Source organism: Phyllostomus hastatus, unplaced genomic scaffold (assembly GCF_019186645.2).
Source record: "Phyllostomus hastatus isolate PE091 unplaced genomic scaffold, TTU_PhHast_1.1 phas_scaffold_114, whole genome shotgun sequence".
NCBI lineage: Eukaryota > Metazoa > Chordata > Mammalia > Chiroptera > Phyllostomidae > Phyllostomus > Phyllostomus hastatus.
Genome location: NW_025334006.1, coordinates 9806930 through 9833189, shown reverse-complemented (window position 1 = coordinate 9833189; position 26260 = coordinate 9806930). Strand labels below are relative to the sequence as shown.

The 26260-nt window shown below is 38.3% G+C and overlaps 1 protein-coding gene and 1 long non-coding RNA gene across 3 annotated transcripts in view; one reads left to right on the top strand and one right to left on the bottom strand.

The window, feature by feature from the left end:
- Window positions 1-26260, top strand: part of AHCYL2 (adenosylhomocysteinase like 2) — a 149702-nt gene that overhangs the window by 35707 nt on the left and 87735 nt on the right. The gene's annotated exons all lie outside the window — the stretch shown is intronic.
- The window catches only part of LOC123829670, a 37881-nt gene continuing 36880 nt past the window's right edge, over window positions 25260-26260 (bottom strand). The window contains exon 3 of the long non-coding RNA XR_006787644.1: window positions 25260-25348. This is a non-coding gene — a long non-coding RNA (uncharacterized LOC123829670). The remainder of the gene's footprint in view (window positions 25349-26260) is intronic.

The following is a 26260-nucleotide window of genomic DNA, read 5'->3' as shown; positions in this document are numbered from 1 at the left end:
TATTTTTTATTTGAAAATAATACAATGGAGGGTTTGACTGGGAGTGGGGAGAACAGGCCAGGGGAGAGCAATGGGGAAAAAGGCAGGACAGCTGTAACTGAACAATAAAAAAAAAAATTAAAAATTAAAATTAAAAAAATAATAGTAAACTCATTATATATTAACATAAATAATGTTTTCATGAGAAATAACTATATTTTCCAAAACAAGAAGACATTTATTGGGAAGAAAAGTATTGTTTTAGAGTTTTGTAAATCTCTTTGATATCTGGCCTTATTAAACAGATTGGATTTCATATTTACTTTTGCATTCAGTCTGGTGCTTTGCCCCTTATCATGTGTCCCTGGAAAACTCCACTGTGCGCTTACGAGATAATGACAGTAGGCAGATATCAGCTTAGTATTATTATGAACATACTTTTGATCTCTAGCATCCCCTAAAGGTATCATGTTACCTCCAGAGGTTTCTGGACCGCTGTTCCCAAAATGTTTATGTGTGGGGAAAAAGAAACACAAGAGATATCACCATTGGGTAAAGCAAAATTTTCCATGTGTTTAATCGGTCCTGGTTGTTCAACCTAGTAGTCAAGCAGGATAACACCCAGACTCCAGAACTGAAGTAGGCATAGCTGAGTAGGACTGCGAGTCAATCCCAGTTCACGTGCTTTTTAAAAGTAGTTGTTCAGTGTTTTTGTAGTGTTTTGTTAACCAGTGGGAGAAGAAAATTGAATCAGATCCCTGGGGAAGAATCAAAGGATTTTAGAGATAGCCCTGACCAGGTGGCTCAGTAAGTTAGAGCGTTGTCCTGTACACTAGAGGGTTGCGGGTTCAATCCCCATTTAAGGCACATGCCTGGGTTGTGGGTTCAATCTCTGGTTGGCGCACATACAGGAGGTAACTGATTGATGATTTTCTCTCACATTGATGTTTCTCTTTCCCTTTTTCTCTCTCTTCTATCTCTCCCCCTCTTCTTCTCTAAAACAAAACAAAACACATCCTCATGTGAGGGTTAAAAAAAAGAATTTTAGAGATAAAAATGGCCTTTAAAGATAATCTAGTCATAGAATTTTAATTTTAGACTTTCACATTTGAATGTTACCGGACAGGTCATCTAATCTAATCCTTAAGCTTTATAATCATAACTAGTATTTGTGATGTACAGGCTAAGTGCTTTACATTCTTTTTCCTTCTCAAAATGATGAAATGATCATTTTGATTTTTTCTGTTTCTTTTAATGTTATTTTAAAACATTTATTTATTAGAGGGGTAGGGAGGGAGAAAGAGAGGGAGAGAAACATCAATGTTTGGTTGCCTCTCATGTGGCCCACACTGGGGACCTGGCCTGTAACCTGGGCATGTGCCCCGACTGGGAATCGAGCCAGCGACCCCTTGCTTCACAGGCTCACACTCAATCCATTGAGCCACACCAGCCAGAGCCATGTTTTTTATAATAGAAAATGTTAAACATGTACCCCATTACCCACCTTCAGCAATTGTTAATACATGGCTGAATGTTTTATGTATACCCTTGCCTGCCTCACTTATGCCCTCAAATTATTGGATACAAATTCTAGACATTCTATAATTTCACCTATAAATATATCTGTGTATATGTCAAAGATAAGGGCTTTAAGTAAATAATCACAATTCCATTATCACACTAAGAAATGTAATGGTACTTCCTTAATACCATCAAAAACCCAGCACATGTTCTTATTTCCCCGGTTATATCATTCATACATATATATATTTTTTGAATTGGTCTGCTGGACAGCGCAAATAGTTGAGTCATATCTTAAGATTCTCCATTTCTTTTCCTCTCTTTTTCTTTCATAATTTTTTGTTGTAGAAACCGAGTCTTTTGTCTTGAAGAGTTTTCTTGAGTCTGAATTTTGCTGATTGCACCTCTGTGGCGTCTTTTAACATGTTCCTTTGTCCTCTGCATTTCCTGTAAATTGGTACTTATTTAGAGTTTGCTGAGACTTCATGAGTGGTAAGTACTTCCATCAGGAGGTGCATAATGTCTAACTCTCCTTTTGGAGGTGAAAACAGTTTGATATAACAGTGAAAAATATTCTGGGTGAATGTGAAAAAAAAAAGGTATGTTTTAAAAAGTGCGTGTTACTTAATTGGTATTTGTTGGCAGAGATAGAGTTCTTACTCCATTGTTTCCAGTGAATCTATTCATTATATTTTTGTTTAAAGGAATAAATCAGAATCTTAGTTTTTACTTATCTTGCTCTAAGGTAAATAACATTTAAAAGCATCCTTCCCAGCGGCCCCTCCCACCCCCACTCTTTTCTTCTTTAATATAATGGCAAGAAACATTCACATCATCACACACATACCTCATGAGTTGATTCATTAATTTTATAAACCCACCCCCGCAATTTGCAGGAGAGTAAAGCAAAACTAACTTTAAGTAGCTACAATATAATAGGCACCTTTCTGAGCACTTTTATATGGAATATAAATATATATATAAAATATTTATTCTTACCACAACCTTATTAAGTAGGCAGGATTATTATCATCCCTCCATTTTATAGATGAAGTAACTGAGGCACAGAGATTAACTAACTTGCCTAAGGTTACACACAACCAGTGAATGTTAGAGCCAGGAGTCAAATCATGCATTCTTTCTCCAGGGCCTGTGCTGTTACATTAGAACTTGGCCACACACACTGTTTGCAGGATGAGATATGGTTATTCATTAAAGGATTTCATGGTCATAGTATAATAAAATTATTCATTTGGTATCACAAAATCTGTCATTTTATAATGATAAATAATTAAGGCTAAGGCAGTTTCTTTTTTACATTTTAATGAAACCTTATTTCCAGACAAACAAATCTTAATTTTTCCCCCCTAGGTCATCATTTCACATGTAAATATTAAGGCATATAGTATGTATGGACTACTAAAGAATAAGTTCTTTAAAAATATATATGTTTATTTTTAGAGAGGGGGAAGGGAAAGAGAAAGAAGGGAGAGACACAGATTGGCTGCCTCCTGTGCACACCCCTACTTGGGACCTGTGCCTGTGCCTTGACTGGGAATCGAACCAGTGACCTTTTGCTTTGCAGGGTGATGCCCAACCAACTGAGCCACACCGGTCAGGGCAAGAATAAGTTACTATCGTCTGTCTTACAGTAAAAAAAACAGTTCATATAATTTGCAAGAGTTAAAAATCTTTAGCAGAGATGCTTGTAACGGTTCATTTGCCATCACTTTCTTTGATAAAGTAATTACAACTTTTTTTGGTGGTTACTAGCATGTTCATAGCATTTTCATACATGAGACTTGAAGAGGCAGTTGTCCTATTTTCTTCATCTCTTCTTGCTTTCTTCATTATTATGAATTTTTACATGACAAAGAGAAAATGACTCACAACCGATACAGTAATCAGTAACCGTCACAGCTGAGGCTGTATAGCATATATAATAGAGTCTGCTGGTTGTGCAAAATTCCTTGCTGACTGGCTTTATGTCCCTCCTTTCTCTCCCACTTAGTAAATTCAGTGTAATATAGTAGTTGTCCCCTTATCTGCAGTTTCACCTTCCATGGTTTTAGTTACCTGCGATCAATATTAAATGGACATATTAAATTAAAAATTCCAGAAATAAACAATTTGTAAGTTTTAAATTATGTGCCACCCTGAGTAGCATGATGAAATCTTGAGCTGTGCCACTGTGTCCCACCTGGAACATGAATCTTCCCTTTCTCCAGCGTATCCACGCTTTAGATGCTACCCTCTGTCAGTCACTTAGTGGACATCTCAGTTGTCAGATTGACTGTCCCACTATCGCACCGCTTGTGTTCATGTAACCCTTACTTTAAACCTAATAATGGCTCTAAAGTGCAACAGTGGTGATATCGGCAATTCAGATATGCCAAAGAGAGGCTGTAAAGTGTATGTATGTATAGGCAAAAACGTAGTATGTATAGGCTTAATACTCTGCTGTTTCAGGAACCCACTGAGGGTCTTGGAATGTATCCCCCATGGATAAGGGGGGCTACAGAGGATGAAAGTAACATTAATAGGGAATACTTTTAATATAATTTAATATATTCATAAGAAGGTACTTGTGTATTATTAGGAATAAGTTTTTTCATCTTTGAAACTTTTGGGAGGCTCAGATTTAACAGTTGAGGAAAGGAATTTTTTAAAAAGGAAACCAAGAAATAACTGCAGATTTTATTATAATAAGTAATATTTTGCTTATTTCCCAAGACTGAGAGGTGAAAAATACTCTTGCAGCAAATACAGGTTTTATGCAAATATATATATACCTCCCTTTAATTAATATCAGTGTGTGGATATAGTCCTGAAAATGCTCTAGTAGAAGCCATGGATTGATTATACCCACAGAATAAAACTTACCTGAGGGAACCCAACATACACACAAAACTTTTTTCAAACAGAAAAACAATTAAAACAGCAAGAACAAATTAAATCCTTATAGGCCAGGGGCTTAACATGTCAAATCATCCAAATATTTATAGTAATTGTCTCTTAACTGTCTATTGAAACATAGTATAATCCCAGAATAAAGTTGCCTTAGTATGAATTTATATATGGTATTCAGAATAGGACTTAAATGCAATTTGTGCTAAACTAAGACATTAATTTTAGAGACTGTTAATTCACTTTTAGGAATTTATTTCACAGTCAACATAGTTCTTCATATATTGCTGTTCAAAGTGCTTTATCCCATTTGGATTGTGTGGTAGCAGTGAAGAGGATTGTTTAGATTAACAGTCATATTATTCCTCTTTGTATGGATCTTACCAGTTATTTTGTAAGAAAAGTAACATTAATTCAGCTTTTCTTTATTGGGAGAGCGAATGGTGTATTCATTAATCTGGCTTTCAAATATATATTTAGTTGGTAGAACAATTACTTTGTGTGTTCATGATAAATGTTATTTATTTAGACACATTTGCTTTTTCTATTTTTTTCTTAATTGGTTTGACTACATCTCTAAAAGCTGCTCATTAGACTAACAGCCAAAATCCCCACATGTCCAAGAGAAGTGCCAGGAAAATGTTAATACTCCAATTTCCCTAATCTTCATCCCTTCATTTTTAGGGGCTGCTGAAATCAGGTGACTTAGACTCTCTCAAGAGGCAGTGACCTATTTAGGACTGTTCCAGGGAAGGGATTGAACATTTGGGTGCCTTCAATGTATCAGACATTCGATATGTGTTAACTTACTTAGTTCTTACAATTCTGTGAGAGGTAGGTGGCATTTTACAGATAAATAAAGTGACTCTAGTTATCAATTTACCCTAAGTCATCTTAAGAGGTGTGAAAATTAAACACAATCCTCACTTAAAATGAAGTTTGGAAGGCCTTGTCCAGTGTAGGTCAGTTGGGTGGAGCGTTGTCCCATTCACGGAAAGGTTACGGGTTTCATTCCTGGCCAGGGCACATACCTAAGTCACAGGTTTGATTCCCCCATCAAGGAGTGCAGGGAGGCAACTGTTCGATGTCAGTGTATTGTCTCTCTCTAAAAGCAATGAAAAATGTCCTCATCTCCAGTGAGGATTAAAAAAAAAAGTCTGGAGGGTAGAAAACTTTTGTGCATGTGCCACTCAATGCACACTACTAACCCCAACAAGAAGAGACACACTTTGCATCTCCAACAGGAGTGATACTACTTTATTACCTAAGCAGGAGGACGCAAAGATCCCTCCTTGCCCCCGTAACAGCTCAGCCAATGGGAGACAGCCATAACTCAGCCTATGAAAAGTCACTATACTTGGAACTTTCAGTTTCTTCCAGTGGCCTCATTTATAACAGCCCCTCCCGAATCCTTAAAAGACCATTCCCTTCCTTTGTTTCTCTGGACCTGCGTGTGGTTCACCAATAGACTGCATGTTCCAAATCGGAATTCTTTGTTCCCAAGTAAACCCATTTTGCTGGAAACATATCTGGCTATTTGTTAAGGTCAACAATGGCAAGTCTGTCATTTGAACCCATCTCAGTCTCCAAATACCACTCTTTCTACGACAACACTGCGCCATTTGAACATGTGTGTCTTCTGTTAGTAAACACTTCAGTGAGTTGGGGCAGGTGCTAAATAGGGTTAGTAAACATACTAAGGAGATTGCAAAGATGTGTAATGTTAGGGAATCACAGGACTGTAAGGTAAATGTAATATAATGTGTATGCATCTTGGACAAGTTATGTACTGCCTTTGTTGCAGTTTCCCAGTGTGTAAAATGAGGGTAATATCTGTTCTACCTTCCCAAAGGGGTGTTGAGAGAGGAAGAAAATGAGCGTGTGTGTGTATAAGCCTTGAAAATTATAAAACTTTATAAGTGTAAAGTATTACGTATTATCAATATGGAGAGTCGTGTAGTTTGGTGGGTTGGCACCATTCTTTTAACTGAGGAACAATGTCCATCTTGGCAATGGGCCACTGGAACTCAAAGAAATAGCATCTGTCAATCACGGTCATTTCATGGAAGGAAGAATTGAAAAATGGCACAGCAGTTATTCTCCTTGACCTCTTTCTCTGAAAAGGAATTTGATTAGGCAAGCTGGTTTCATAATAGACCAGAGCTTCTCTCTTCTCTCCAGGGAATTGAGGCTGAGCAGCCAGGCTTGTTCTGTGAAGCTAGAGCAATCTGGTTTTAAAGGATTTACCTAAATTTATTGTGATTAAGGTTTCATGAGGGATGTGCATTGCAGAGCAGCAGCTTTATTTTTTTTTCATTTTTTTGTAAAGTGGTTTTATTTATTTTTAGAGAGAGGTGAAGAGGGGGAGAGAAACATTGATGTGTGAGCGAAATATGGATCCAACGCCTCTTGCATGAGCCCCAGCCAGGGACCAGGCCCTCAACTCAGGCATGTACCTGGACGGGAATCAAACCAGTGACTGTTCAGTCTGAGGGACGATGCCCAACCCACTGAGCCACACCGGTCAGGGCCAGAACACCAGCTTTAAAAACGTTATATATGAGTGAGTCTATTTTCCTTGGTTGAGAACAGGAAACTGCAGCTAGTACGCTCAACTCATAGGAGGCACACAACAAGTGTATGAATGTTTAGTAAAAACAATTATAGAATTATGCCTCATTACTGTCTTAAGGTAAAGACAGTGAATGGCCAGAGAAACAACTTGAAATGAGTCTCTGTCTACAGGCATCCCTGGAGAGTTACCTGGTGACCTGGTAGAACTCAGATTGTCTCTAATGGGAACGATTTTGCTCAATCCTTTATTCTTCCAACAGTTGCTGGCATTGTTGGGGAGTTCATACATACATGCATGAAGCCACTGGTTTAAGTATTTTGGCTAAAGTCAGGATAAAAATAGATTAGTCTTTTCCTAAAAACTCTCTACATTCACTTTGTCTTTTGTATTTGCTAAGTCGATTCCGGATGAATATGGAGCTGATGCTAGATTCTGGAACCCTAGCACCTTAAGCCAGCCTGCTGGCTCTGCTGCTGCAGTCTTACCCCTTTCAGTACATGCTATTTAAAGAAACTGATATGAGACTTGGAAATGTGACTATGAGAGTTTCATTTTGGGGGAATCATTTAGGATTACTCAAAACAGGTATTTGGCTGAAAGCAGAAAATCAAGGGAATACCAACAGAGGAGAGGCTGCATAAAGGGAGCCAGTGAAGGACCGTTGCCTCCCTTAACATTCCATCAGCCACAGACTTTCCTTCCAATTAAGTGCTTTCTCAAAAGATCAGAAACATCCAGGGGAAAATATGAAATTATTTTCTGGTGCCATGTTGGCTTTCATTGGATTCAATATTTGGCTTCGTGGGGTGATCAGTGTGAGTTATAGGGAATAAAGACCTAGGGTTTGTTAAAGTGGAAAGGCTGGGATGCTTATATCTATATTTCACATAACTGGAGATAAAAATTTCAGAGGCTTCTGATTTTCTAAACCTCGGGGGTTTAGAACAGTACGCAAGGGAAAGGGTTTCTGAAAACAGCCTTGTAAAAGTGATGAACGTGGCCCTGACCAGTGTGGCCCAGTTGGATGTCATCCCATGGGGCTGGGGGTTGCTGGTCAGATTCCTGGTCAGCAGCCATGGCATGTGCGTGGGTTGCAGGTTCTGTCTCAGTTGGGCATATGCAGAAGGCAACCTATGGATGTTTCTCGCATCAATGTTTTTCTCCCTCTCTCCCTCCCTTTCCCTCTCTCTAAAAGTAAATAAATTGACTAATTAAAAAAATAAAGGTAATAAATATGTATTTTTACATTAAACTCAACTTGCTAAGTTACGAGTTTTTACCTTGGTTTGGTGAGTTAGAGTTTTTAGAGGCTTTAGTTTATGTTCCTTCTAAGCTTTAGTGTAAGATAACATCAACCTTTTTGAAGCAGGTAGCCAGCTTGTTAAGGCCATGTGCATGAGTGTGTGTATGTTGTATCCCTAGCACAACATGTTACTATAAGTAGAGTGGTTGGGGATGTAGCAGGAAAGGATTGTAAAGATGGGGCTGTTTCAAAGAGAGGGAGCTTCTGGAAGAGATCACTGTTCTTTTATTCCAATTAGAAATCCTTTGTGCTGCATACACCCCCTGCGTAGTAATGGTGGCAGGGGTTGCCTCTGAGCCCTTTGCACTTAGTATGCTTTACTTTGAAATAAACTTCATCTTAAAACCTGGCTGACTTGTGCACACTACTGAGATTAGAGTTACTGAAAAAGTGTAGGACAGACTAACCCCAAGGAAAAGCCCCAGTTGGGAGCTTCGGAAAGCGAGCGAACAGCTCCAGAGCACTGAGTGCTTGGGTAGCAGAAGTGTCAGGAATTGAGATAGGAAGTTTTGAATTATTTTGCCTGAGGCCTAGTAGAAACAGCCTCCTTCCTTCTGCATACTGCTAGAAATTGCCTTATAGCTCTGGGCCCAGAAATTAGAAACACAGTTCTGTTCCTTTCATGTGCAATATATAAAAGAAAAAAAATTTTTCTGTTACCAAAAGCATTACCTGCTGAGTAGTCACGTATTCCCAGTTTATAGAATCAAGGAGCTGGAGAGTAGTAGAGAAGAAGGCCTGGGGTTTGATCTGAGAAGAAAGATACTAACCTTACTGAGAGTAAATGATCGGAAAATGTTCCATTTCTACTGGCAAGAGAAGAAAAACCTTGATTCATTCTACCCGATAAAAGTATATAGGTTTGTGTTCGGTAGGGAATGGAGTGTTCAACAACTGGCCTTTCTGTTTCTGATCCTGTAGTGAAATCTGACTTAGGAAATAGGAGGTAGCTGGTTTTACTGTTGAAGTAGGAAAAAAATCACTTTGTCCTATTTAGTTAACTAAATATTTCAAGGTAAGGATCTGAAGATAGTTTAAATTTCCACTACAGCCTGCAATCAAAGTGTGCTTCTCTAGTATGGTTAGAAACTGTCTCCACCTGCTGGCCACAATTTCCTTGACGTTTCATGAGGGCACTTGCTTTTTTGTTTTTTGTTTTCTGGAAACAGGGAAATATGGTAGCTATGGAAGGTATCTAGGTAGTTGCAGTGACTAAAGACTATACTTTTCTGTGGCTTTTCCTAAAATTTCCAGGGTTTTGGAGAGTTCTTACTGAAGAGTGGGGAATAATTGAAGAGATGTAGCGTAAGGGCTATAATAACTAAACCAAAGTTATGAACCCTTATCAAGTGACACATTTGCAATAGTATGTTCAATATCTGTTGTTACACTGACTGAATTAAGACAAATTTACTTATTAAACCGTTTAAGCTTTGTTAATTCTAATTGACTCAAGGTCATCATTTTCTAAATTGCTCTTGGTTCAAAAACTCTTGCGCCCATTTGGAAATAATTGTCACTACCACCCCTGAATTATACATTAAAATAAGAGTATTTTTTGGTGGGGTCACAGGTGAGCAAACTTTCTTGTTAAGTGTCAGATAGTAAGTATTTTAGTATTTGCAGGCCACATGGTCTTGTTGCAACTACTCAGCTCTGCTGTTGAAGCATAAAAGTAGCCATAGACAATATGTAAATAAATAAGTGTGTCTGTGTTCCAATAAAACTTTATTTATGGAACCTGAAATTCCTTGTAATTTCTGTGTGCCATTATGTATTATTCTTTTTAAGTTTTTTTTTAATCTATTTAAAAATGTAGAAACCACTTTTACAGTTGTTGGGCTACACAAAAATAGACAGTGTGCCAAATTTGGTCTGCAGGCTGTAGTTAGCTGACCCCTGCTTTATATTTAGAAACACTTTAAAAATCCATTAATAGCCCTGGCTGGTGTGGCTCAGTGGTTTGAGCACCAGTCTGGGAACCAAAGGGTTGCTGGTTGGATTATTAGTCAGAGCACATGCCTGGGTTGTGGGCCAGGTCAGGCCCCCAGTAGAGGGTGTGCAAGAGGCAAGCACACACTGATGTTTCTCTACCTCTCTTCTTCCTTCCCTTTCTTTCTAAAAATAAATTTAAAAATATTTTTAATTTTTATTTTTAATATATTTTCTTGATTATGCATCCCATTTTTTTCTCCCCTTTATTTCCCTTCTCCCTGTATTCACCTCCCACCATCATTCCCCCACCTTAGTTCATGTCTATGAGTCATACATATAAGTTCTTTGGCTTCTACATTTCCCATACTGTTCTTAACCTCCCCCTGTCTATTTTGTACCTACCATTTATGCTTCTTATTCTCTGTGCCTTTTCCCCCCATTCTCCTACTCCCTTTCCCTGATGATAACCCTCCATGTGATCTCTATTTCTTTGAATCTGTTCCTGTTCTAGTTTTTGCTCAGTTCATTTTTGTTTTTGTTTTTTTTTAGGTTTGATTGTTGATAGTTGTGAGTTTGTTGTCATTTTACTGTTCATATTTTTTATCTTCTTTTCCTTAGATAAGTCCCTTTAACATTTCATATAATAATGGCTTGGTGATGATAAAATCCTTGGACTGGACCTTATCTGGAAAGCACTTTATCTGCCCTTCCATTCTGAATGACAGCTTTGCTAGATAGAATAGTCTTGGATGTAGGTCTCTGCCTTACATGAATTCAAATACTTCTTTCCGGCCCCTTCTTGCCTGCAAGGTCTCTTTTGAGAAATCGGCTGATAATCTTATGGGAACTCCTTTGTAGGTAATTGTCTCCTTTTCTCTTGCTGCTTTTACGATTTTCTCCTAATCTTTAATTTTGGGTAACTTAATTATGATGTGCCTTGGTGTGTGCTTCCTTGAGTCCAACTTCCTTGTGACTGTCTGAGCTTCCTGGACTTCCTTAAAGTCTATTTCCTTAGCCAGATTAGGGAAGTCCTCCTTCATTATTTCTTCAAATAAGTTTTCAGTTTCTTGTTCTTCCTCTTCTCCTTCTGGCACCCTTATGATTCTGATGTTGGTATGTTTAAAGATGTCCCAGAGTCCTAAGCCTCTTCTCATTTTTTTTGAATTCTTGTTTCTTCATTGTGTTCTGGTTGAATGTTCCTGTATTCCTTCTGCTCTAAACCGTTGATTTGAGTCCCAGTTTCCTTCCCATCACTGTTGGTTCCCTGTACATTTTCCTTTATTTCACTTTTCATAGCCTTCATTTTTTCTTCTAATTTGCAACCATATTCAACCATTTCTGTGAGCATCCTGGTTACCAGTGTTTTGAACTGTGCATCTGGTAGATTGGCTGTCTCTTCATCGCCTAGTTGTATTTTCTCTGGAGCTTTGATCTGTTCTTTCATTTGGGCCATATTTTTTGTCTTGGCACACCTTTTACCTAAGGGGTAGAGCCTCAGGTATGGGGTAGGGTGGGGCAACCATGTCACTAGTTGTTGCGCCTTATGTGGGGGAGGGGTCTGAGAGGGAACAATGCCGCTTGCTCGGTTCTTGGCTGGCTTTCAGTTACTTCCTCCACCACCCACAGGCAAATTGGGCCCTTCTGGTGCTGATTCCTGGGTGGGTGGGTTTGTGTGTGTTCTAGCACCTGTGAGTCTCTCTAATGAATTCTCCTGTGAGACTGGGAGTTTCTCCCACTGCTGCAACCCCCACAGGTTTTTTCATTCAGAGGTTTTGAGGCTTTATTTCCCTGCACTGGAACCCTGGGTTGTGTGGTCTGTCTCACGCTCCATAGTTGTTCCTCCAGGTTATCTGCACACGAGTGTGGGGCCACTTGGTCCTCCTTGTCATGGGTCCTTTCAGCCCAGCTGCCCATCTCTGCCCCTCCAGCTGATCTCGAGGAATGTTTCTTCTTTTAACTCCTTGGTCATCGGACTTCTATACAGTTCAATTTTCAGGTAGTTCTTGTTATTTTTTTATTTTAAAGTTGTTGTTGTCCTTCTTTTGGTTGTGCATGGAAGCAAAGTGTATCTACTTATGCCTCCATCCTGGCCAGAACATAAATACAAAATTTTTTAAAAATCCACTAATAAATTCGTATATCCTATGGAGGTGAACGTCTAGAAGAGGATAACCCAACATTTAGGAGTCCTTTTATGCTCTTATGACTTGCCAGGAGGGTGTTGCACGTGTTCATCATCATCATCACCAACCATGTCGTGCAGAAGTACTCAACTTTGTGTTTGTAGAAGGTGATTCTTTATTCACACGAATGGACTCTGATCTGTTCTGGATTTATTGTATTTCTACAGTTTAGATAATTTAAATTAAAAACACCAGAATGATTTTTCTAAAGGATGATTTGGTGCATAAATATATATGTAGGAGACGGTTATTTATGGGAGTTTAAAAGCCAGAAACAGTCAGATAGTGCAATTACTCTAAAGTGATTTGGCAAGTTATTTATTTATTTTTAGAGAAGTGGAAAGGGAGGGAGAAAGAGAGGGCGAGAAACACCATTGTGAGAAACATCGGCTGGTTGTCTCTTGCAGGCCCCTAACTGGGGACCTGGCCTGCAACCCAGGCATGTGTCCTGACTGGGAGTCGAACTGGTGACCTTTGGGTCTGCGGGACAGTGCTCATCCCTCTGAGCCACACCAGTCAGGGCAGTCTAAAGTGATTTTAAAAAGTAAACCATAATTATCACGAAGAATAATTTTCTGTGGTGAAGGACGTGGTATTGATGCTGGGGCACATGGGGCACGTGATATGAGCAGGCTGGTGTGGAGCATTACAGCCAAGTTCACTGATGTTCTGTGGTCATCAGTCTGTTACATTTTGGGAAATAAATATTTTAAAACATTAAATTACAAATACTGATAGTTACAAATGGCTAATCATTTTAGTTAGTCACTTGTAAATCCCTTCAACCTCGTTTCTTATTCTCTACCAGTCCCAAAATTTCTGGATTACTTCTGTAATCTTCCTTCTTTGTTTCTGTCTATGCCTATGCAAGAGTGTCATGAAGTTACAGAAGTTCTACTTCTCTAAATTCATGTATCTAAACTCTAACCTCATTTTTTGCTAACAGGCAAGAGCTAACAGATTGGGAGAGTATAAAAGGGTCAAATTTCTGTATAGTTGAGGCCAAAGGGTAGGTATAAGGGAAAAAAGTGAGAGGCTGATAGAAGTATTAGCAATTGTCATCAGTTAAGACACCATACTTTGTTGAGTTCAGGAATTTTTTTTCCATTTCAGCATCTCTGAAGGTAAGCTGTCAGTCTAATTGGTAATACTTTTTTCTTATCTGTATGTGAAATAGTGGTGAATCTTTCAATTAATGGCATCTTAGATTTGATGAAATCTCACATTTAAATTTTGGATTCGCAGTTCTAGGTTGCCAGGGCGAGGTCATTAGAGAAGGTACAAAGGAGTTGAGAGCAAGCATTCGATGAGCTGTGTCATGCCTGTGGTCTTTGAAGACCCAGAGTCATGAACCAGCTGTGAGAGTTTTCAACAAACGAGATGAAGTGACTGGAGATAGCAGGTGACAGCACAGAGAGAGGGAGAGGAGAACAGTGTCACCTCCACGTTGTCCCTCTTACCCTACCTTCAGGTCTCAAATATCACGTTCTCAAGAGACTGTCTCTTCTCTCCTTCCCTCAAGTCTTAAATTAACTTCTCCTCTTATGTTTTCTCATAATACGCTGTACTTTTTCTTTTTTAAATTCTTTACTAGTTTCTATTCATAGATTTTATTGTGTGATAGCATATCTCTCTTTCACCAGATGGTAAACTCATTGACTGTGATTTTATGTACAGGGCTAGCACATTCTAGGCACTAGTTTGTATTTGCTGAGTGAAGGAACTGAAATAGAGAAAATGTGACTCTCTGTGACTGGATTTAAGGGTATGTACCCTAGTGTTCTAAAACCCACAGTGACAGTACAGAGGACATTTTATTTGAAGTCATGAAAGGCAAGGACCTACATCCAAGAATATTCTATCCAGCGAAGCTATCATGTAGAATGGAAGGGCAGATAAAGTGCTTCCCAGATAAGGTCAAGTTCAAGGAGTTCATCATCACCAAGTCATTATTATATGAAATGTTAAAGGGACTTACCTAAGAAAAGGAAGATCAAAAATATGAACAGTAAAATGACAACAAACTCAAGAACTATCAACAAATGAACCTAAAAAAATAAAAGAAAGAAAAACAACAAAAACAAAAACTAAGCAAACAACCAGAACAGGAACAGAATCAGAGAAATGGACATCACATGGAGGGTTTTCAGTGGGGAGGGGGAGGGAAGGAATAGTGGGGGAAAGGCACAGGGAAGAAGCATAATTGGTAGGCATTAAATAGAGGGGGAGAGGTCCAAAATGGCATAGGAAACAGAGAATTCAAAGAACTTATATGTACAACCCATGGACATGAACTAAGAGGAGGATGCTGGAGAGTCAGGGGGTGCAAGGTGGAGGGGGTAAAAGGGGAAAAATTGGGAAAACTGTAATAGCATAATCAACAAAATATAATTAACAAAAAAGAAATATGACTCTTTTTGGTGGTTGGTTTATTTGTTGTATTTTTTAGCTTTATTTGTTTAATCTGGGCCCCAGGTTTCTCATATGTAAGATTTAAGATTCTAGTATCTATCCTACAGGGTTATGGTAACAATTAAATGAAATAAAATATGGGAAGCACATAATGTGGCACCTTCCACCTAGTTAATGTTCAGTAGCCTAAATATAGCCATCTTGATTTTTTCTTCTTCCTGAAAATTTTCAAATTTAAAGTCCTTACATCTCACTGGACTGATTTTCTTGCCTCTGTCCCCTACTTCTTCCATTATCTTCTCTACACTTAATGTTGAGTTATTCTTCTGAAACACAGGTCGTACATCTTCCTTTTTTATATTTCTTTAACCTGTGTTCATTGCTTACATAATGATCGATACATTTATTTTTGTCCACAATACCTGCATCTAGTGGCTACTTAGTAAAGGTTTATTGAACTAAAGGAATTATAGAGAGTATACGACCTATTTTGTTTTAACTAAAATAGTCATTAGAAGGAGTATATAGGTTTGCAGATTTAGCAAGGAAAGATCTTAGGTAGGAATCCAACAAAGGGGAAAAAACTCAGTCTAAAAATTGTCAATAAGCAATTTCTAGTACTAGTATCAGGCCAAAATATGAACAATATTCATTTGCCTGGGGCATTAGTATTAGGGCACAATTGTGCTCTTGTTTCAGAGGCTGAAGAGGAAATACAAGCAATGGGGGGGCGGGCAGGGCGGGAGATGCAACCCCAGAGGGCAAGTGAGACTTGACAGTAATGGCAGATAACAAACTTGGTTTGGGCTTGCAATGCGATCTGGCAGTCAAAGGAACGCCAGTGCTATTCTAGGCAGCGAACAAAGAAGAATTGTGCCATAGCACAGGGAGTTGGCAAGAGCCCACTGGGAGTATTACATTTAGCACAGTGTCAGCATGATAGAAACAGGAGGTGGTGAGCCCTGAGAGCAACTGCAGTGCTGAAAGGGATAAATAGATTAATTTATGAAGACCAGTTTGAGATTTGAAGCATGCAGGCTTGACTGAATTCTGGCAACTCTGAGATCCAGGAGAGAGAGAGAGAGAGCCCCAAATATCTGAAGGGTGCTAACATTAGAGCGGGACAGGAATTATTTCGCCTGGACGAGGGAACTTTCTAGGAAGGGAAAACTAAAGACAGGCAAATGTGTGCCTCTCTAAAAGAAACGTCCTGATGTAGAGTTTGGGTAAAAGTGTCAACTTCATCCCTCAGAACTTTTTAATAGTATAAAGCTATGAGGTCAGATGTCAGATTTAAGAAGCACTTTCTCTTGAAAATTTGTTGAGGAATATTTGGGTCTTATCACCAAAGAGAGTTTTTGTCCTAGGAGGCGGGTTATGGAGGATTGGTTTATGATGTATTAGCCACGCACAACAAGGCAACAAGATTCTGGAGGTTCTAAAGTAAAACCATTGGTCATTATAGGCTTTATGCATTCTCAGTTTGTGTCAGTAATTTAGAAACTTTGGCAAACTTCATGAGACTATCCCTTCAAAACAGAATGATGGTAGAAATAAGCAAAATATAAACTTAAAATATATAGATGAGTGTTTTTCTGTCACAAGACAGCATAACATCTACCCTTGGGTTGAGGTTTTCCTTGGTGATGGGCATGACGAAACCTTGGGCTGGTAACATATTTGTCTTTAGGGCGTTTTAAATGCCTTCACTGCTGGCCAGATCTCAGTGATTTCTCAGTTCAAGAAAGGACGAGGAAAAAGGGTGGTGATGTACTTAGAGTTAGCTCTTTCCTGGGGCAGATGTACAAGTGTTCAAGTGAAACAGCTGAAAAAGCCCATAATATACTAGGACTAAAAAATTTTTGTATCTCTTCTCATGTTTGGGTTCTGTGACATCCAACTGTCTGTCTAGAGAAGCCATCCATAATGCAGCTTGAAATGTTATGTTGGGTGTGAAGAATGTGGAATCAGGGCCCATTTATTTTTAATTTTATTATTATATATATTTTAATCCTCACCCAAGGACCTGCTTATTGATTTTGGAGAGAGAGGAGAGGATAGGGAGGAAGGGAAGAAGAGAGACAGGGAGAGAGAGAGACATCGATGTGACATTGATTGGGTTGCCTTTCACACGTGTCCTGCACCTACAGCCTAGGTGTGTGCCCTGACTAGAATCGAACCTGCAACCTTTTGGTGTACGAGAGGATGCTCTAACCAACTGAGACACCTGGCTAGGCTCAAGTCCTGTTTAAATAAGTAGCTGATTCTTTCCTCAATTAACTAAATTATCCTATGCTCCCTGTGTCAGTGTGGATCCTCCAGGAAGCTGATGTCAAGATAAGTTTAGAGGTGCAAGATGTATTGGGACAAGCGCTGTGAACTGTAGGGGGAGAAGAGCCAAGAGTAGGCAGGGAGAGCTTTCAGAATGTGACCCGGTCCAACACTTGTGAAGGAACACAGGGAAGGAAGGACTGGGTCGGAAGAGCCTCAGACCACAGACAATTGAGAAAATCTCAACCAGACAGAGAGAGAGAGTCTCCAACTAAAAGTTACCTGTTAGGGTAATCTTAGGAGGCGGAGTTACACTCCAGCTATTACGCTCCTAGAAATCCACCCAAGAAAAGTGAGAGCCCATGTACATATAAAGATTTGTATGTAATACTCTTTTTACACTTTTTGAGATGATCATGTTTTTTCTTTTTTAGTTTATTAATGTGGTAAATTACATCAATTGATTTTCATATGCCAAACCAACCTTCCATTATGGGGTAATGTGATGATTATCCTTTTTATATACTGATTAGAATTGATTTTCTAAAAATTTGTTGAGAATTTTTTGATCTGCATTAGAGAGAAACATTAGTCTTAATATAGTTTTCTTTTCTTAACTATGCCTTTGTAGAGTTTGTATGAAATTTGTATTGTCTTTAAATATTTGGTAGAATTTACCAGTTAAGCCATGTGGGCCTGGGGTTCTTTTTTGTGTGTTTTTACTACAAATTTCTCTGATTTATATAAGGTTACTCAGATTCCTGTTTTTCTTCTTGAGTGAGCTGTGTTTTTGAAGGAATTTGTTATTAGAAAAGGTTCATAGAATCTTTCACTTTTCCTCTTAATATCTGTTGAATGACAATGATGTCACCTCTCTCATTCCTGATGCTGTTCATTTGGATCCTCTCTTTTTTTCCTTATTGGTCTGACTAAAGGTTTATCTACATATTTTATTTATCTTCTCAAAGTACCAGCTTTTGGTTTCATTGACTTTTTGTATTACTTCGGCAGTTTCTATTTATTGCTTTCTGCTCTGAACTCTATTATTCCTTTCTTCTGTTTACTTGAGTTCTGTTCTTTTTCTAGTTTCGTAAGGTGAAAACTGACGTTTTTGACTTGAGACAAGTTTTGATGTGCTGTGTTTTCAGGCTATTAAAATATGTCCTAATATCTTTTGTGGGTTTTTTTTTCTTTTACTCATAGGTTATTTAGAAGTGTTATATTTAGTTTCCAAATGTTCGGGGGATTTGCCAGACCTCTTTCTGCTACTGTTTTCTAGTTTAATTTTTTTTTGTGGTCAGAGAATGCACTTTGTATGACTGGAATTCTTTTAAATTTTTTATTTAGACTTGTATTATGGCCCAAAATAAGTTTTATCTTGAGCGTTCGTTCTGTGTGTACTTGAAAAAAATGCATTTTCAGCTCTTACTGAGTTGAGTGTTTTCGATAAATGTCAGGTCAAGTTGGTTGATAGTATTTTTTAAGTGTTCTGTAATCTTTCTGATTGTTCTATCAACTAATAAGAGAGGGGCACTGAAATCTCTGGCTGGAACTGTAGATTTGTCTGTTTCTCACCCCAGTTCTGTCAGTGCTTGTTTCCTGAGTTTTGAAGCTTAGATATTAGATACAGAACCACCTAGAATTATGTCCTTTTGATGAATTTTTTTATGATTAAGAAATGACAGCCTTTATTCTTGGTAATATTCTTTGCTCTGAAATATACTTTATGTTAATATAGCCATTTCAACTTTAAAAAAACCCATATTTTAATAGTCAAAATATGTTTACACTTTTTTTAAAAAGGCAAAATAAGGAGTGTTTTAAACAAATCATTTTGTTAAATTTACTGAGTGAATGATACTCTAGTTTCTCTATTTACTGAAAGCAGGTTAAAATACATAGACTGATAAAGGGAATTTACAACTCTCAGATTTTTTTCTCCAAGAATAAGGGCTTGAGGATGAGAGGGTCACATTGTGCATGGATGCCTTTATTACTTGAATTTGCTGTTTTCTGGAATTATGTACCTTTAGGGTGTGAGGCTGAGAGGCACCCAATTATACACTCGGTTTAAATGTTGATAAATCACTTCCAGCCAAGATGGAGGCGTAGGTAGACACACTGTGTCTCCTCACACAACCAGAATAAGGACAACAATTTAGAAACAAAATAACAACTAGAACAGACAGAAAATTGAACTGTATGGAAGTGGGACAACCAATGGGTTAAAATAGACACATTCATTCAGACCAATAAATCAGGCGAAACTGGGGAGCAAGACAGACTGTGCAACCCAGGGCCCCAGAGCGGGGAAATACAGCCTCAAAACACAGACTGAAAACACCTGTGGGGGTTGAGGTACCAGGAGAAACTCCCAGCCTCACAGGAGAGTTTGTTGGAGAGACCCATAGGGTCCTGGAACGTACACAAGCTAACCCACCGGGAATCAGCACCAAAAGGGCCCAGTTTGCTTGCGGGAAGTGGAGGAATGGACTGAAATCTGACAGAGCAGAGCAAGTGCCATTGTTCCCTCTTGGACCTCGCCCCCACACATAGTGTCAGAACCCAGCAACTGGGGTGCCCTGCCTTGGTGAATACCTAAGGCCCCACCCCTCACTACGCAACAGGCGCATCAAGACAAAATGGCCCAAATGAAAGAACAGATCAAAGCTCCAGAACAAATACAACTAAGTGATGAAGAGATAGCCAGCCTATCAGATGCACAGTTCAAAGCACTGGTAATAAGGATGCTCACAGAATTGGTTGAATTTAGTCTCACATTAGATGAAAAAATGAAGGCTAGGCTAAGTGAAATGAAGGAAAATGCACAGAGAACCAATAGTGATGGGAAGGAAACTGGGACTCAGATCAATGGAGTGGACCAGAAGGAAGAAAGAAACAACCAAACAGAAAAGAAGGAAGAAACACGAATTCAAAAAAATGAGGAGAGGCTTAGGAACTTCCAGGACATCTTTAAATATTCCAACATCCAAATTATAGGGGTACCAGAAGGGGAAGAGGAAGAGCAACAAGTGGAAAAGTCATCTGAATAAATAATAAAGGAGAGCTTCCCCAATCTGGCAAAGGAAATAGATTTCCAGGAAGTCTAGGAAGCTCTCAGAGAGTCCCAAAGAAGTTGGACCCAAGAAGAAACACACCAAGGCACATCATAATTACATTAGCCAAGGTAAAAATGAAGGAGAGAATCCTAGAAGCAGCAAGAGATAAGGAGACAGTTACCTACAAAGGAGTTCCCATCAGACTGTCAGCTGATTTCTCAAAAGAGACCTTGCAGGCAAGAAGGGGCTGGAAAGAAGTATTCGAATTCATGCAAGGCAAGGACCTCCATCCAAGATTACTCTATCCAGCAAAGCTTTCATTTAGAATGGAAGGGCAGATAAAGTGCTTCTCAGATAAGGTCAAGTTAAAGGAGTACATCATCACCAAACCCTTATTTTATGAAATGTTAAAGGGACTTATCTAAAAAAAAGAAGATAAAAAACATGTAAGTAAAATGACAGCAAACTCACAATTATTAACAACCACACCTAAAACAAAACCACAAGCAAACAACTAGAACAGGAACAGAACCACAGAAATGGAGAGCACATGGAGGGTTAGCAACAGGGGAGTGGGAGGAGGAGAGAGGGGGAAGAGGTACAGAGAATAAGTAGCATAGATGGTAGGTAGGAAATAGACGGGGAGGGCAAGAACAGTATGGGAAGTATAGAAGCTAAAGAACTTACAAGTATCGGACATGAACTAAAGGGGGGAATGTGGGTGGGAGAGGGTGTGCAGGGTAGAGGAGAATGAAGGGAGCAAAATGGGACAGCTGTAATAGCTTAACCAATAAAATTTTTTTTTAAATGTTGATAAGTCATTTAAAAAAAAACATCTATATACTGGGAAATGTATTCAACATTTTTTCCTGAGCAAAGTATGCAGAAAACCTGCTTGAATGGAGCATATAATTTTAACGACTCGGACCTTTAATCCTCAGAAATTAACTGAGGATTAACTGAGTATATGGTAAATAAGATGGAAGTTAGTAAATTTTGAGTGTCCCTTCGTTGCATCATCATATTTGAAGTCACCTGAGGATGTGTGAAAGGTCATTTTACCTTTCTGTTGACTAATATTAGCATAGTTTTTTTTCTCTTAGTAAGTTTGTATTTTTATATTTACGTAAGTATATTCTTTGTAGGCAGCACATAGGTGGGTCTTGCTTTTATCCAATCTGACAAACTGTGCCTTTTAATTGGGGTGTGTAGGCCATAGATATGTCATGTGATTATTCATATGAGTAGATGTAAATCTACCATCTTGCTCTTTGTTTTGTTTTTCCTGTCCTTTGTTTCCCTTTTTCTGTTTATTTTATATTAAGTATATCTTAATCATTCAGTTTTATCTCCCAACCGCCTTATTGGCTGTAGCTTTTTCTTTTCACTTTTAGTGGCTGTTGCAGGGGTTATAGTGTATATCTTTAACTTATCAGAGACTGTGTTCCTGTGATACTGTGGCACTCTGCATGTACTATGTCAGTCTTATAGTAGCATACTTTCACTTCTTCCTTCCCATCCTGTGTAATATTATTTCTAATTTTCTTTAACATCCTCACTCAAGGATTTTTTTAAATTGACTTGAGAGAGAAAGAGGAAGGGAGAGAAAGAAACATCCATGTGAGAGAGAAACATCAATCATTTGCCTCCCACACGTACCCCAACTGGGTAACCTAGTAACCTACGTATATGTCCCCACCACGGATCAAACCTGCATCCTTTTGGTGTATGGGACAATGCTCCAATCAACTGAGCCACCCGGCCAAGGCTTGTTTTTATACATTTTATTTCTGCATATATGATTATCCCACAGTACCTTTGTATTTATTTGTTTGCTTTTAGTAGACTATAAACTTTTTTCTTACAAACATCTTTATTACATGAATTTTTATTAAAGTATATTTGACATATGACATTATGTAAGTTTAATGTATACAACATGATTTGATTTATATTTTTAAAAAACTGTATGATTGTGTCTGTTTGTAAATTCATAGGTGAAGGTGTGGAAGGATGAACTTTAAATTAATCATGGCAGTGAAGGGTGAATTTCAGTTTTCATTCTGTATATTTATTATTTGAATTTTTAATAAATATGTTAATGAATAACTTCTATATTTTAAGCATACATAAATAAAAATGAGACCGTAAAGTTACTGAAAGCAGCTATCAGTGATTATTTAGTAAGCATGGCATAAATCCCAGCATTCATAAAAGTGATACAGTTGATTACATAAAATTAACCTCCAAATAGGGATAAAACTGGAGCAAGGGAAACTTTCACTTCCAATAGTTCTGAAATGATGGAATTTCTTATCAGAATCATATAGCTTATGATTCTAAAACATGGTCTATAAAAATATATGCGTAATATTTTAAGAATGTGTTTTAATCTCTGCGGATGAAAGGGTAAAGATGAATATTTTTACATATGCAAATGGGAATATAAATCAGTACTTTTCTGGAAGGCACTTTGGCAATAGAAAATGTGTTATTCCTTTTGACTTTGATTTCTACTTCTAGGAACTTAGTTTAAAAAAATCACGACGTTAAGATTTAGATTAAGTCTTTCTTGCATTGCTATTTATAATATTATGAATTTTGAAACTATTTTGACAGTAGGGGATTTTTAACAAACTAGGATACATTTATTGGGTGGATACTAGCCACTTAAAATATTATGTTGTTGAGTGCTTACTATGTACTTCATTTGTTCCTTTATCTATTATCTTATGTAATCCTTAGAATAGGCTCATGAGGTAAGCACTTTTTATTTCCATTTTCTATATAAAGAAACTCAGGCATGGAGAGAGGTTAAATAACTTGTCTGAAATCACACAGTGAGTTGAAGAGCTGGGACCCAGTTATATCTGTCTGACTTCAAAATTCATGCTCTCAGTTACAGTACTTAGTGATACAATAGATGTGAAATGTGTAATAACATATTACATGGAAAAAAGATTATAACATGCTCTAATTTTTTCGCGTATAAAATTAACCAGAAGGCTATATTCTAAAATAGCAACAATGGTAATAGTTGAGTGTTGGGATTATGGTGGGTTTTTGCCTTTTGTTTAATGTTTTCTACAATGAACATGAATTTTATTATCAGTTTTTTTAAAAACTTTTTAAAAAGAATATTTATTTTTTAGAGCGAGGGGAAGGGAGGGGAAAAAGGGAGGGAGAGGCACATCAGTGTGAGACAGAAACATCAGTCTGTTGCCTCTTGAATGCCCCCCACTGGGAACCTGGTCGGCAACCCAGGCATGTGCCCTGACCGGGAATCGAACTGGAGACCTTTTGGTTTGCAGGCCGGCACTCTACCCACTGAGCTACAACAGCCTGAGCCATTATTAAAGGTTTTTTTTGTTTGTTTTTTTTTTTTTTAGAAATTTATTTTTTAGTACACATATAATTTTTTTAAAGATTTTATTTATTTATTTTTAGAGAGGGAAAGGAGGGAGAGGGAGAGAGAGAGAGGGGGAGAGAGAGAGAGAGAGAGACATCAATGTGTGGTTGCTGGGGGTTCTGGCCTGCAACCCAGGAATGTACCCTGGCTGGGAATCGAACCTGGGACACTTTGGTTCCCAGCCCGTGCTCAATCCACTGAGCTGTGCCAGCCAGGGCTTAAAGTTTTTAAAAAGATATTCATTTCACAGCAGAGAGGTGGGGTGGATTAACAAAAATAGTTATTCCCTTGCCCTTGCCGGTGTGGCGTAGTTAGTTGGTTGGAGCACCGTCCTGTACACCAAAAGGTTGGGGTTTCGATTCCCCGTCAGGGCACATATCTAGGTTGCGGGCCTGATCCCTGGTCAGGTGCATATAGGAGGCAACCAGTTGATGTTTCTCTGTCACAAAGATGTTTTTCTCCCTCTCCCTCTCTCTAAAATCAATAAACATATTAAAAAAATAATAATCATTCCCTCTTCCCCTCTGTTTCTTGAGAGATATTTCTGGACTTGGGTGTATCCACTCTCAATGTTGTCTGTAATTTCCTCTTGGCTCTAGTTTATAAAAACCATGAGGTTGAAACAGCAGTGTTGTTCTGAGATCTGAACTTGTGAGCAGTTGAAAGATCCTTAAATAATAACCTTGTAGCCATTTTTCGGCTTGTTCCCTAAATCTGGGACGATGGCAACTAGTAACAGGATCAGAAACCAGAAGCAGAGTACTTAGAAATTTACAGTTCACAATTCACTAGGCCCATCTCTTTTAGCTTTTCAGTAGAAAATTCTCCTTTACCTTTCCTTTCTCTCAATTCTTTTTTGTTAGTTTATGGGTCATTTTACCTGGGAGAAAAGAATTTGAACCAATCATAAACAAATAGCTCTCTTTTTACTTTTTGTGCATTTCTATTGCCAGATAAACCAAATATAGCTAGCTTAGTGAGTAAACCAGCTGCTTCCACAGCTTCCCTCCTTAGAGGAAGTGGTGACAGTAATTGGGGAGGACTAGAAGAAAGGGTGGCTACTGAGGGAGGAGAGTATGGTGTTTATATTCCTAATCTTGATTCTCACTCTGATTTGAATATGCTGCCTACAGCTATTTGTGCTGGTCCTTAGTCATTTTTCCCAGCAGCTAAGAGATGTAGCTGACTAATAGCTTTTTTTTCTGTTTGCATATTTGAAACTGTCCCTATTTTGGAGTGGAATTAATAGATTCTAAGCTGGCTTTCAGGATTGGAAAACCTAGGAATATGAAAGGTTGTAGAGCATGGCATAGGGCTTATGACTTTTGGTTATACAGGGTTACACTTTTGGAAATTGGCATTAAAAAAGTAGTTCCAGAGCGCCTAACTAAATGTGCACTGGGGGCACTCTGCAAAGACTATTATACATACAGAGAGCTTATCAGCAACTTGTCAGCATTTATAATTACAAGTGAATGGACAATAACAGCTGAAGCCTAAAATGTATGGCCCAGAAACTAGGTGGTAAGTACTTGGAATCAGATAGTAAGGAATTTATTTAAATTGCAAATATTGTTTAGAGGTTAGTGGAGGTAAACACAGGGTGAAACATTATTGTGGGAAGAGAAATAGTGAGTGTGAGAGTTCTCATTTGGTCCAGATGTGGGGAAAAAGTCATCTCTTCTCTGACCTGAGAAGACTGGAAATCAGTCAGCATCATATAACTCCATCCTCAGATCCTGTTGTGCCAAAACACACCAAACATTCCATCTGGATGGTCCAGTTTGTTCTAAGCTAGGGAAGAGCAAAAGTTAAATAAGAAGTACCATTATAATGTCCTTACATCTCTTGCTGGGCAGTAAGTTTGATAATGAACTTACGTGTAAATAGCCAGAAACTTTTTTTCATAACCTAGTCTTCTTTTCTTTTTTCTTTATGCAAACATAACAATGCATATATTTATTCTTATCCCCCTTTCTTACACAAAAGGGTCACATAATATAAACCTGTGTGAATACAAAAACTTCCACCTTTCACAGATGTTTGATATTCCGTTGTTTGAATGTACTTCAGGCCATAAAATCAAAACCAACCCTGTTGATGGACCTGAGAGTGGTTTCAAATAGTTTTAAGCTAGAATTTTAGAGACTGTAATCTCCTTGTATTAACAATCTTACTTTGAGGCCATACTATGGAAGTTAGAAACCAGTTAAACATAAGTAAAAAACTGCAAATCCAGCTGTGATTCTAATGTGGGCTGTGGTGAGATGTTTGCATGACTTCATCGTTACGCTACATTCCTGTAACTTCCCTCTCCTTTGTTTTTCTTCCTTTATTACCTTCTGTTTCTCCGGTGCTTTTTTGAATTATTGTTGGTCTTTTAATTTTTTTTTTCTTGATTTCTTCCTGACCCTATCCAATACACCAGCCTCCCTTACTGCAAGTTAGACCTTTGTTAGGAAGTTGTTAGGAAATTGTTAGACTTGTAGATAACCTTTACCTATTACAGTCGCCAAAGCATAGCAGTTTTCAGTCTGGGTCAGACATGGACTCATGCTGTCTTCCTTGCTGGAAGCTCTGAAAGTCCTGTTACTCAGATAATGCCCTTCTACTGTCATCGCCCCACCCTCTCACCAAGTTATACTTGGTAACACATTTTTATTGTGCTGGAGATAATTCATACACTTAACAGCTGCCCCAGGAGGG